Source organism: Glycine soja, chromosome 5, assembly GCF_004193775.1.
Source record: "Glycine soja cultivar W05 chromosome 5, ASM419377v2, whole genome shotgun sequence".
NCBI classification, from domain to species: Eukaryota; Viridiplantae; Streptophyta; class Magnoliopsida; order Fabales; family Fabaceae; genus Glycine; species Glycine soja.
Genome location: NC_041006.1, coordinates 43596623 through 43610889, shown reverse-complemented (window position 1 = coordinate 43610889; position 14267 = coordinate 43596623). Strand labels below are relative to the sequence as shown.

Here is a 14267-nt window from a genome sequence, read left to right as displayed (position 1 = left end):
AAAAAAAATAATGTCGGCCCACATCGTGTTTTTCTCAACATCAGACTTTTAATTAATTTTAACTTTGTAAATAACTGTATGATCTTGAACTACCAAAATAGTTCTAAATTTATGGGTTAATTACCAGACATGAGTATGCTAACAAAACCTTACTAAATTAAGACAGATTGTTAAAAAGTAGAAAAAAAATACGCATTTGATTAATTTTTTTATATAATCTATATTATCAATGTAAAAACTTTTATGTTGTCAAACAATAAAAAATTGTCAATGATATGATCAGTAAGATATATATTATAAAAACCAATAATTATATTATACATGATAATTTATTATTGAATAAAAATGAATATGAAATCATTTTACATCATATATATATATATATATATATATATATAAATTAAAAATAATCTTATAAAAAATAAATTAAATTTTTAAAGAAAATAATATAATTAGAAATGAATGAAGTATATAAAAAAATATATATACTCTAGAATTAAAGGGTTTTTTTACAAAGCATTTTTCATCTAGGACGTTGAAAAATGAAAAGTAAGTTGAATTATAGCACGTTTCCCTAAGAAAAGAAAACAGAACATGCATGGTTGTGAAGCCCACAGCACATAGTTAGTGACAGACATTGCATTTGGTGAAGGTTCTCATACTTGTCCCAAAACTCGTCAATTTTCCGGGAATGGGCCCACTGCCTTTTAGCTCAAAAAGTCATCTTGATTACCCAATGCTGCTTTATTTCTCTCACCCACTTACAATATATTGTTTTTATATTTGGATAAAAATAGGTTCTTATCTCACAAAATATATTTTTTTTATTTTACTTCCTCCATCTCATTATGTCTGTCGTATAAAAAAAATTATCTCAAAATAATAATTTTTTTAATATAATATTAATTTTTTTACTTATATAATTTATAATATTAATAATGAAAAAAAATATAAATAAATTAATGGTAAAATAAGATTATTTTTTAAATTTTTATTCTCTTTCATTTATTTATTTTTATTTTTATTTTTTTAAAACAACGTAGGAGGACTAATATTTTAAGACGAAGGAAGTAATTGGTTAAATTATTTTTAATAGTATTTTTAAAAAATATATTATATTTAAAATTTAATCATACCAAAATAAAACAAATAAAATATGAAAAATTAAAATTAGACAAAATTAAAAATTTTCTAAAATGACATAAACTAAAATCACAAAAAAGTTAAGAGAACTGAAATTTTTCAAATCAATAACTAAATAAAACCAAAATTGAAATTTAACCAACAATCCCCTTTATGTATAAAAGCTTATAAGTTTTTTTGTCCTCTCTTTCACATTCATATTCATTTATATTTTATCTTCAAAATTCAAATATATTCCTAATATATATGTGATGTATTCTCTTATGCTTTTAATATTAACAAGGTAACTTAACATTTTGTCTTTTTTAATCTATTATTTTAATATTTTAGTTCTAACTTAAATTTTAATAATATCAAAAGAAATTATTATTAATAATATATAATATTATAAACCTTTTATCATAAATTTAAAATATAATTTATATGTAAAAGTTATGTATTCATTGTATATTTTAATTATAATAAATTTTAAATATTTATAAATATTCATTTATTATAAATTTAAATTATATAAAATAAATATTTGTCCTGTAGTTAATAAGTAAAGTCACTGGGGGCATGGTACTCGACATAGACTTTTGCTTCTTTGTATGATAATATATTGCAAAGAACTTTACTTTTATAATCAGTCTTTAGTGGTTGATTCAATCCACTATAAACTAGTCTACCTAAAACCCATTATTTTTGAAGACTGACTGTTCTGAGATTTTTCAACTGTTTCATATTTAAAAAAAAAAAAAAAAAAAAAACTTTTTCACTCTGGATCATGCTAAAAATAAGTCAACGGAAGTTAATTCAATTTGTAAAGATCAAAATCGTATCTTTTTATAAGAACATACCTTCAAATCTCTGATCTCATTATTAATGTAAGACTTTACTGATAAAATAAGAAAAAAAATACAATTAGTGTAAAAGATTTCCGTATAGCAATTCAGTTTCAAATTATCATAAATAATAATTAGATGTCTTTGGTTATGCGTATGATAAGATTATATCTATCATATTCTAATTAATTGGTAACTTTTACATCAATAATGTATACATATTCATTAAACTAATAAAATAACATTTTACTATAGCATTTTGAACTTTCAGACATGTCCTTCTAAGTTCTACTAGTGACTTTCCATAATTAACTCAACTAAATTATTCTCTATTAAAAACATAAAATAATTGGGAAAAAGTGAAAAGCATCCAAGATTTATTTCCCAACTAACATATTAAATGTAAGTCTATCTTTGCTTTTTGCCGGGTCTAAGAAGATATGTTGCAAGGGCTGGACTTAGAATGAATCTTGACTTCGGCATTACAGAATATGACCCTATTGGAACTGGAAGGTCACATTTTCTATTTACTGTAATCATTAGGACTCCAATCATTTTATTTCAACATTATATGGCCTAATCAATAAAGCCACACTGCCCACACACATATACCTTTTCTTTTTCTGTCACGGGTTACGTTATACTTTCTAACAAATGCCACTAATATATAAGGTTGTAGTCTACATCGCTATAATCCAACATATTTGCGGGCGATTACTTATTTTTAATAGCAATTTTTATACCACAAATGGTGTTTTTTCTTAAATGTAACATGATTAAAGTTCTTTATTTTCTTAGTTTTTTTTAATTGACTTAATTATAGAATTGGTCTCTCAAGATATCACAATGGCACAATTTTGATTACTTTGTGTTCATTAAAAATTTATCAGATTTTGTAAAAATGATACTTGAAGATGACATGAAAGTTGGCATGCTTATATGTTGTCTAGTACCGTTGAAGTATACGTGTAAGATGAAGTCTTACATCGCGTGAGAATGAGAAGGTTGAACACCATATAAATGAGAAGAAGATCCACAAACCTGAACCTTGAGGTTTTGGGTTAAGGTATAATATCATATTCACTTATCTATGAAAAATAATATGATTCCTGTGAAACCAAAGACTCCAGCAAACCACACACCAGATGAGATAGCAAATTCTATGCATCCTCTTACTCCTCTAGAAAAGACAATGTTTCATGAAATGAAGCAGAACCTCCAAATGATGCACTAAAGAAATACCCTACCAATGGTAGACCTTACACCAAATCCGAAACGAGAAAGTGCACCCCAAGAATAGGTGCTATGACTCCTCTCTATCATCCCCCCAAAAAATACACCTACCATTTTTCATAATGACTCCCTTGTTAAGAGAAAAAGTGTCTTTGTGTGAGAGTGTTATCATTTCTTATAACCATTGAGTGAGATACTCAGATTTATATAGTGATACACTATTTAGGGTAGGTTACAATCTTGTAATCATTTTTGTGATAGAAAAATAATTTTGAGACGATTTCATGGACCTAGGCAAGAGGTGTCAAACTACGTTAAATATTCTTGTATTTGTTATTATTTTTCATATAGTGTAATCTTTGTTGTATTCTCACGATCCTTTGTGGGTGTAGGTAATTTTGTTTGTGGGAGCATTGATTACCCAACAATTTTTTACACCTAAGTTATAACACCCCGATTGAATCACACCAGAATGAGAGGGATTTAGTGGTTGTGCATGTACAAGACTATATAGGTGATGATGACATAAAGGAATTAATTAGTATTATCTACACTAATAAGATATATCTACTTTTCGATAGTTCATCACTTAAGAACTCCACAATTAAGTGTGTTTGATTTAGAATAATCATGGGATGGGTGACTTTCTGGGAAGTTTTTCGAAAAGCATGTAGGTGAGGACAAAGCACGTTGAAAAGTCTTGTGTTGGTTTGTGGGTACAATCATTGATCCTGAAAGTTGTTGAAGCAGATTGTCGAGGTCTCGAGTTACAAATGATATCAAAGTAGACCTCTCTCCTAATACAGTGTGGTTCGAGGATAAACCAGGCGGAAGCTGATAGACATATAGCACCCCGATCAAATCACACAAGAATGAGAGAGATTTAGAGGTTGTGTAGGTATAAGACTGCATAACTAAAGATGACTTAAAGCAATTAATTGATACTACTTATACTAATAAGATGTCTCTACTTTTTGGTAGCTCATCACTTAAGAACTTCATAGTTAAGCGTGTTTGGCTTGGAATAGTTATAAGATGAATGAACCATTGGAAAATTTCTCGAAAAACGTGTGAATGAGGATGAAATACGCTGAAAAGTCTTGTGTTGATTTGTGGGGTCAGTCATTGATCCTGAAAACAGACAAAACTGATTTTTGAGGTCTCAAAAAGGATTACTTACACAGAATTATGACTAATAGAGGGTTCAAACCAACAAGGATGTTAAGAGAAATGTCAAGTGTCGTAGTGTGAAAACTGTCGTGTTAGAATTAGTTTTACCTTAAATTATTGTTTTTGTTTTCTCTTGTATTGTTGGGAAGGAAGAGGCTGTTAGGAGTTAGGTAATTCCGTTATTTCTCATGACAGAATTTCGTATGTGATTAGTGGAAGTGTAGTAGTCTTTATAAGGCTTTTAACTAACATCATTAATAGAATACACACGAACAACTTCTCTCCCATTAATTCTCTCATCTTTTCTAAAGACTCTTGATCAACCTAGGTGTTCCTTTCTTTTCAATATCATCGTGTAGTATCTGTCATAACATATTGAGATATTGAAAATCAGGGATGTTACATAAGCCACTATGTCCCTCTGGTTTGCAAATTGATTCCCATTTCAACCAATTAATTTTCCTATTTTCACTGACTCCATGCCATAAAAATCTCCTCTGTATTACTGCATGTTCATTGAGAATCTTCTTCGGAGCCTTGGACATTGATAGGTAGTTCACTGAGAGGCTTGATAAGACCGAGTTGATTAGAGTTAACTTTGACATCCAAGTTGCTAATCTTTTGTGAAATTTGTTTAGGACCGGTTCCCATGTCGAGGATAAGAGCGGGCTTTTTCCAACCGGTAGGCCAAGGAAGTTGAAAGGTGGTGATTGAACTTTACAATGCAAAAAGTCAGCTTCTGCCTCATTAAAAGCATGATCTGTGTTGATTCCGTAGAAGACACGCTTGTGGAAGTTGACTGATAATGGCACAATTCAAACCCCCTGAAAATTGTCTTTATTGCCCAAAAGTTATGAAAAGAAGCTTCCCCCATGAGCACCGAATCATCTGCATACTGAATTATGGGGAAGTTGCAATCTGAATCTAAGTTGACGCCCTTAAAAATACCTTTTTCCACAGCATTATGCACTAGACCGGCTAGCCCTTGTGCGACAATTAAGAAGAGAAAGGGGGCGAGAGGATCTATCTGTTTCAATCCTCTTGAGACCAAAATTGAAATATTGCTATTCGAGACAATTTCCTTGATCCACAATCTCCATTGCATATTGAACCCCAATCTGTTTAACATGTAATCAAGGTAGTTCCAATTTTGATAATACTTTCGATTAGAGCGATAGGACGAAATTCAGTAAAGTTTTGTGCACAATAAATGAAGATGAGAAGGCCCTTGGTAGCTTGGTGTTGCTGTAAAATTCCTGTACGGCTGGGATGACCTCTTCCCCTATTATATTCCATCTTTTTTTGTAGAAATTAATGTTAAAACCATCACAGGTTGAGGTGCTTTAAAGGCTAATGAGAAATGCACTTTGATCTCATTTCTGATAAACACGAGTGGAAAAAACGGGTGTTGTAATCCCCAGCTTGCATCGTGACTTCTCTGATCCCTGGCTTGGGAATTTCCTTCTTCAATTCAAACATTTGTCGAACCCCTTCCAAAAGCTGATTATCTGTTGATCTGAGTTCGTCTTTGACTGCGCCTTTCACTGCCTTCAGTTTCTCATTGATCCCCGCTAATCTCCATCTGCTATTCACTGCTTTGTTCCAATTCGCCCTTACAATTTCAGAGAAAATTTTGAATGTTTGGGGCCCATTCCTTATTATGCACATGCAAAAGTATAAAACAATGCTCAGAGATTTCTCTTAAAACAATGGTTAAGCAATACTAGTAATATTTTAAGAAAAAAACTGATATATGTAAGATGTTTGATTTTTTTTTTTTTTTATCTATGGAAATAGAAGAGTGTGAGAGATTTGTAATAACTATGTATAATATATGATATTTAATATAATTATATAATTCACATGATATATTAAAATGGTGAATTTGAAGATATAAGATTGACTTAATAGTAAAGGAAAAATGAAAAAAAAATTGTGGGTTCAAATTTTTTACTAGCAAAATAATAAATAATATTTATTGATAAAAAAAAGTGAATTTATTCATAAAAGTTTTGATGTAGGAAAAATAAAAAAATCAAATTTAACATATAAAATATATAATTAAATTAAAAATTACATATTCTTAATAATTCTTAATTACATATTTTATCACTCAATTATCATTATTTTATGAATTTTATTATTGGATTTTTTTTTACATTTTACCATTATACTTTTAATTTTTTTCACATTTTATGACTCAAGTTTCTCCACACATCTCACGGTCATGTTTTTCAATTTTTGTACTTTGTATATTTTATCGTCATTTTGATAACAAAACGAAGTTGTTCACATAAACATATGACAATAAGACCATATCTCATTGGAGATATGTCTGGAATTCCTTACACATTTAAGAAACTGATATAATGTGCAAAAATTAAAATAGATGTTGGTAAAATGTGAGAAGAAAACTTAACTGAAAAAGTTCACCAAATAGTGATAATTAGGTGATAAAATAAAAAATTAAACCTTTTTAATAAAAATTAAAGTTCGCCTTTATCCCAACCGAGGAAAAATAAGTTTCTTACATTTTATGAATTGAATCTGATATCGGATAAGAATTAAGATGACAGAGAACTTGGGAATAATAACTGCTAATATCATGTAAATTACTGTGTGATTAATTTATAAAAAGGACAAATAGAATAGTGGTGGTGACATTCACTCAACCTTCAAAAAAATTCTGTCTAAGAAAGAAAGAAAGAAAAGTTATTGATGTTTGATTGATTGAAAGGAAGCTGACTTCTTCACGTACTGAGCATTGTCTTTTCTATTTTCTTTGTTGAGTGTATGGACATGTTCACGATTGCTTCACATCCACTCCAGGCAGCGACGTGAAAAGGGGTAAAAGAAGGGGTCAATAATAATAATAATAATTTCATAATAACAATACCGATATTAATGCTAATAATAATCAAGAACTTAATCAAGCAATGCTATATATCAATCAATACATGTACACAACAAAAATCTTAGTTAAGTTATTATATAAAAAATATTTGAATAGCAGAAAGAAAGGGAAGGAGATAGAAGATAAAAACATACTATATAAAAGGTAAGAGTTGAAGATTGATGCTTTACCTCAAATTCGCCCTAACCTGCAAAAAAGGACGAACCACAAGTACCAGAACATAACCCACTCCTCCTTTTTAAATTTGATGAGTTGGTTTGGTTGGTTGATTTAGTGGCTATATCAATGCAATTAGATTTGAAATAGTAGAGCTTGGATTGGTACCCATAGAAAAGGAATGAATATCTTGTGAGGAAATACGGTCAAGATTGCATGGGGACCATTTTTATTTTTTTTTACCCTTCTCTAAAGTTGATATATACGTTCTCCCCCCTTAAAAAGTAAATTAATGAATTTTATTTTAACATGAAAGGCACAACAAGGACTCAACTCAACAGTGAAGATGGTACCCTTGCTTTGGTTTGTTGTCCTCTAGTAAAATTGGCCTATCTATCTATAATATCTAGTTTTGGTGCCACTCAAAGTGTGTAAATTGTGGTGTTGTCGGCCATGTGGTATGCTAATAAAATAGGGCAATGTTGAGCACTTTCCGAAACAGAAAGTCTTTATTTGATGGGTGTTAATAAATAAAAATGATGATGATCATGTCCTGGTGCCCATACCTATGCTGCATCATCCACCAATGGCATGGGGCAGGTGCCTGTGAGTTTCTTCCCTCCGTGAAAAGGGCATTGCCCTTGCATTTCCATGCATTATGCCCTCCTAATGGGTTGCCTCTGTTGTGGTCCCCTAAGCTTCGTGTCCCTTTCAGCTCACTAAGGATCGATACAATGACCATATTGCCTTATACGTGCCATCATATTTATTTGCATCTCTTGCCACATTAATCTTAATCATCACATTTAAAGTAAATAAACGGTAAGTATAAGAAATAATTCTTAATTATCGCAACTTGATTTCTCATCTTTTTAACTTACGCACAACTTTGTTTAGTTTTGTATTTATTTATCTTAAATTTCTAAATTTAAGATTAGGTATTATATCTTGTATTTTATTAAATAATTGATACATGTGTAAAATGATATTAATTTGTATAAAATAATAAAGAGAAAATGTACAATATTTGCATAAAATAATATTATAAAATGTATTTAAAATATATTAACAATCAATGTTATGTATAATAAGTATATTGACAACCGATTAGTATAAATCAGATAGTAATATATATTGAACTTATGAAGAGAAATTGAGTTTGATACTCTAATAATACATCTTTGAAGAGGAATCACATCAAGTATAACTAAAGTTTTAAATTGAAATTGAAGATTAATATTATACTCAAGTTTAAAATGAAACTTATGAAATACCTTAGAACTTTATTTGATAACACATTTGTTAACTTTTATAATAACTAAATTATAAATCCCACGTAGAATTATTTCTAATTGATTGACTTAAAAAATATTCCAACTACTCATTGTAACATTATACGTCTTTTCCTTTATCAATCTATATAATTTAATCAACGTCATATCACACCTTTGTTATATTTTCGTTAATTATTAAAATATGAGATAAGAAACTTAATTTTAACAATTGAAAACTTATGTGAACCAAATGCAATGCTGATGATTAAAATAGGATGATTAAAAATATATAAAAATTAAAATATAGAGAACAAAAATTAATGTAAACTAAAAAGTAAAAACTCCGTTTAGCATGCTAACATTTATTTTTGTTGAAGCCCAAATATGTTAAGTTGACACCATTGTTTAGAAAAATAAAATATAAATATTAAGGACAATATCGTATGGGGCAAAATATTCTTATGGGGAATCAAATCATTTGCCAGAGATTAAACCATAGTATCATAACTCAAGTGGATATATATCACTTTGAATAGGTATAAATAATTATAGAGACATGCAGAATTTTTAGTTATAAACTATTTGTTATTATTTTCATTAGATGGCAACGTTTGAAAGAGAAGGTAGGCACCAGCGCAAAAAAAAAAAAACCAACAAGAGTTGGCATGCATGGTTCACAAGTCTAATCATGTAATCAACAAGGGGTTTTTAATAAAATCCGTGACGATAGTTACGGATTTCATAGTAGAGAAGAACGATTTGTTAGGTTTCCTCTAGAAGTTTCAACTAATTCAGTCCTAATCATATCTTCAATGTAATCTAAATAAATACAGTCTTTTAATTTTCCAATTTTAATTATATTTTTCCTTTTCTTAAAACGAAGGAAAAATTTTATTCCAATGATCCACTCAAATTTATATATACGAATCTGGTTCTGGGTATCTATCCTGTTTGCCCACAAGATTTTGACTTCTATGGCATTTATCGACACTAATGGCAGATGTTCTTTGCCCTCCAAATTTGCAGGAGTTTATTTATCTGTTTGAATTCTGGGGTAAAACAGAGTAAAGAGAAATTTATGGAAATTTTATCATCAAACACTTTTGTTTTGGAGGGATTTAACTTTTTTAAAGTGTTCCTAAAAAAATAAACTTCTTTTAAAGTACGAGAAATAATCTATTACTTGGAAAATGATCGAATTGTTGAGATTATAATTAATTTTAAATTTTATTACATATATAATTTTATCATAATTCTAACTTTTAGAATTTTTTATCATAATTCTTAACTCTCAACTTTCTAACTAATTAATAACTATAATTCATTTTTTAAAAAAAAACTATGATTATATTTTATTTTCTAAAATACATCACATCATTTTACACGAGTTAAATATATTTTGGAGACTTATTCTTATTCTGACATTAGTTTGGCTTTGATTATAAAGTGTTTTAAATAAATCAAGCTTTTCGGTCTTAAAACAAAAACTTTTTTTATGGAAAAAATAAAAATTCTTATTAAGCTCTATTTGTACAACTGGATTAACTTTACATGTGAAAAATTAACATTTATTAGAATTTTTTCTTTGTCATAGTATTTTTTTGTACTTGACAGCAAATAGAATAATTCTTCAACTATAATTGGGCGTCACAACTCTCAGCGGAGCTTCTCCTAATCAGGGAAGGATGCAAGAGGGGAAAATAGATGGGCCATCGCCTCTGTCTCAAATAATATCTACTAAAATTTATATGCAAGAACATCACTTTATTATAACCATGAATATATTCAAATTAAAATAACAAGAATACTATTATATCTTTTTAGACGAGTTGTAATAATAATGGTATATTTAATATCTTAAAAATATAGGAGTTGATTAATATTTTTATTTAATAATTAAAATGTTGCAAGATAATATTAAATTACTCTATATTTTTATGCGTAACAGAAAATCCAATTAATTTCCATGCGATGCAATAAATGCTGCCTGCTGTTTGAACAAGGAAATGTGACAGAGAAAGTACGCAGAAGAAAATCAAGATATTAAAGCGTATATTTATAATAAATAAGCAGGATCCGTTTCATGTCAAATATTTGCTATTGACGCACTTTTCTTAGTCAAAAACTACTTCTGCTGTACTTATCCTGACTTGTTTTAACAACCATTTCTTGATTTTAATTCATTTTTTTAAGTTGTATTATGTAATATTACATTTAGCAGTGTCCTACTTGGCTTTGGGTTCTGATTCGTATAGGAAGAAAAGAGAACAGAACAGAACATACCAAAAAATAAGAGAGAAAGGAAAAAATGAGAGAAAAAAAGTCAAAGAAAATAAAAATAATAGATATTGAAGTATTTTTTAAGTTGTTTAATAAGAGACAAAATGAAAAAAATGTTTTAAGTTTTTTTCTCATATTTGATTGTATAGAAAGTTTTTTAAAAAAAAAAACACATGCAAGTGACATAAATACTTATACTCTCAAAACCAAAAAATGATGTATTATAATTAATATGTTAATTGATATATAATGAATAATGATACAAGCGTAGTTTGGTCTCTAGATTTTTCTCATAGTGATCACTCAAGTGCAAGTAGTTTTGCACAATTTGATTTTATTGAAAGCATTCGTGGCTTTACTACTAGAAACTCAAAAGTTATATTGCAAAAGTGCAGGTCTCTGTTAGGGTAGGACAATTTTGTCTTAACGGGAAAAGTGCATGCTTATTTTCCTTTTCTGTCCGAAATGACATTATTAAGAAGTACTGCATGAAAACATAACAGGAAATTAAATCATGTGTGTCTCCCATTTGTAGTAGGTGTTCAATGACATTATTGTTAAGCCTTCTTAAAGTACTTAATCCTAAGTGTCTCATCTACACCCCTGATGAATATCTCAAAACATTCGATTATAGTGTATGCCAATTCAGATTGAGTCATCCACTCTATCAACAAGTTATTCATGTGTCAATAGATAAATAACAATAGTGTATTTCTTGCAGCGGAGAATTCTTCATTCTACCAGTTGTATTAACCTCATTTTGAAATTTTCATCATGGTTGTCATAGGCTCCCACAATTTGAAAAAACATGTCTTTGCTCTTTTGTCAATATTTTTCTTTTTTGTTATGTCCTCACATGTTAGAGTCGGCTTAATTGATATTATTTAATATCTATCACTTTTGGTTGACACAAACACATAAGTATAAAGATTATTGCTTTGTTGACTCTAAAGTAGTTATTAATGCTAATTAAATCGACACTAATTATATTTTGTGGTAGTATATTATTATTATTACCTTTACAATTAAATATTATTATTATTATTATTTCAACGCAGCTTCTTAGGCATGCTAGTATTTATATTTAGAAGTTCCACATGCAAGAGAAGTTTTGGATTATAAAAAACTACAAACTTCTGTAAAGTAACATGTACCAAGCTTTTATTAAGGAAAGGAGAAAATAAAAAAAAAAAAAAAAACGAAAGAACAATTATAATTTATCATTATTAAACATGTTGGGGCTTTTGCTTTGGTGAGGCAGGGTTTTATTATATATACGCTTGGTCGCAGTCTTTTCTTTCAGTTTTGGTGCTATGTCACAGATTGTTCCGCATGTGTTTGGACTTTGGACACGAAAGTTTACAACTCATTTTCAATAATTTGTGATCAATATATAGCATTAGCTTGTTTTGTTTTATATGATATAGGACTCTGGTTTTTAAATTTAAATTGGCAGCAAATGCTTAGCGGGGATGAGAATATTTACAATCAAGAAATTGCTTGTTTTCACTTAATAAAATAAAAAAATGCAATGAAACCTTCATTTCGTCTCAGGTCTCAACTGATTTGTTAAGCTTTCAATTTAATCCATAACAATTCACACAATATAAATTAACTATATATCAAAATTAAGCTAACAATGTTTTTTTTTTATTTTCGCAGTGAGCACTTTTTTTTAAAAGAATAGTGAGCATTTACTCCTTCTTAAATAGTAATATATTTTTCAAGGAAACTAGACGCGGTTATTTTTTTTAATTCAAAAGTGACCATTTATTACTTAAAAAGTAGATCCGCGTCTACAAAGAAAATGCGATATATAAAAATAACAACGAATATTAGGATAAACAGGGTTAATTCACCTATGTATTTTAATACTCAAGGGTTCACTTCAGGAAAAAGCTTGTTAAGAGGTATTTTAATTTTAGGAAAAATGTATTTTTAATCTCTATATTTTTTTTGTCAAACTTAGTTTTTTCTTTATACCTTTAAATCGATAAATTTATTCATCCAAGTTCTAAAAATATGTAAATTTAATCATTTGTCAAGGTTAAACTTAACATTCAGTGACAATTTTTTTACCGCGCGCTACAAAGTTGAAGGGGAACTAAATCTTCATATATTGAAGAAGAGTGTTTGCAGCTATCAATCTCCAACAAGGAGCGTTTCTATGAGCTTTTCTTTATTAGGAACGTTTTTAATTTATTTTTTTAACTATTTAACTCTTTCAATCTATTATTTTCAATATTTTTTTTAGTTCTAACATGAATTTAATGTTTTTAATAAAAAATAATCAGTAATTAAAAATAAAGTTGTATCATAATATAAATTATTTATCATAATTCTAAAATATAATAAATATATATGTTTAAAAATATTTATTTATCACTAATTTTTAGTTAAAATAAAATGTATAGATTTAAAAGTAAATATTTATCTTGCACAATGTACATAATCAAATTTGATTATTATAAATTTTAGTTATAAAAAATAAATATTTATTCTGCTCAATGTACATAGTAAAATATTAATTGTATAAGAAATAAAAAATATGAATCAAATTACACTAATGTAAGTTACTATTACACAATTAATAACTTCATATAATTTATTTTATTGATTTAACTATTAGATTATAATTATGTATTATCTTCATTAAATTTGTTAAATTATATATTATACTATGATATATTTATATTTATAATATTATATATATATATATATATATATATATTTATAATATATATATATAACAAAATTAATAAGATATATATTAGAAAGGATTTTATTTTCACACTTTTATATTTTATAATTATTAAAACTATAAATTAGTTATTTTAATATTGAAGTTATAATAATATAAAATTATAATGTAAAATTGCACATTTAATTAGAAATTACATTTAATTCTTTCCATTTTTAAGATATTTGTTATTAATTGATTTTATATATTGTTTGAATTAAAACATAATTAATTGTTTGATATAGAATTTATCTAAAATTTATAAGTAAAATATTTTTAGTAAATGTAAGGTGAATTCCTTGTAACCAAATGGAGATTGTGTCAGACTTTAAATTTTTATCCCCGTCTCTCTTAAATCCTTGCCTACCACACCTTGTTGTAATGTCTATGGTTAATGCCATTTTAGAGTTCGATCAAAGCTAGCAGTCTTATTAAGAACAAATAAAAATTCTATATTTTTTTTACTATTTATGACTTTTTAAAATTTATTTACACCATGACCCCTCTTAATAAAAAAAATAAAAATTATTACC

At 27.9% G+C, this 14267-nt stretch overlaps 1 long non-coding RNA gene across 1 annotated transcript; it reads right to left on the bottom strand.

Moving 5' to 3' along the window:
• Positions 1 to 4597: 4597 nt before the first annotated feature.
• Positions 4598 to 8149, bottom strand: LOC114413690. The gene is made up of 2 exons (XR_003666956.1): positions 7129 to 8149; positions 4598 to 6024 (listed from the first exon to the last, which is right to left on the bottom strand). It is a non-coding gene; the product is annotated as an uncharacterized LOC114413690 (long non-coding RNA).
• Between the last annotated feature and the right edge of the window lie 6118 nt (positions 8150 to 14267).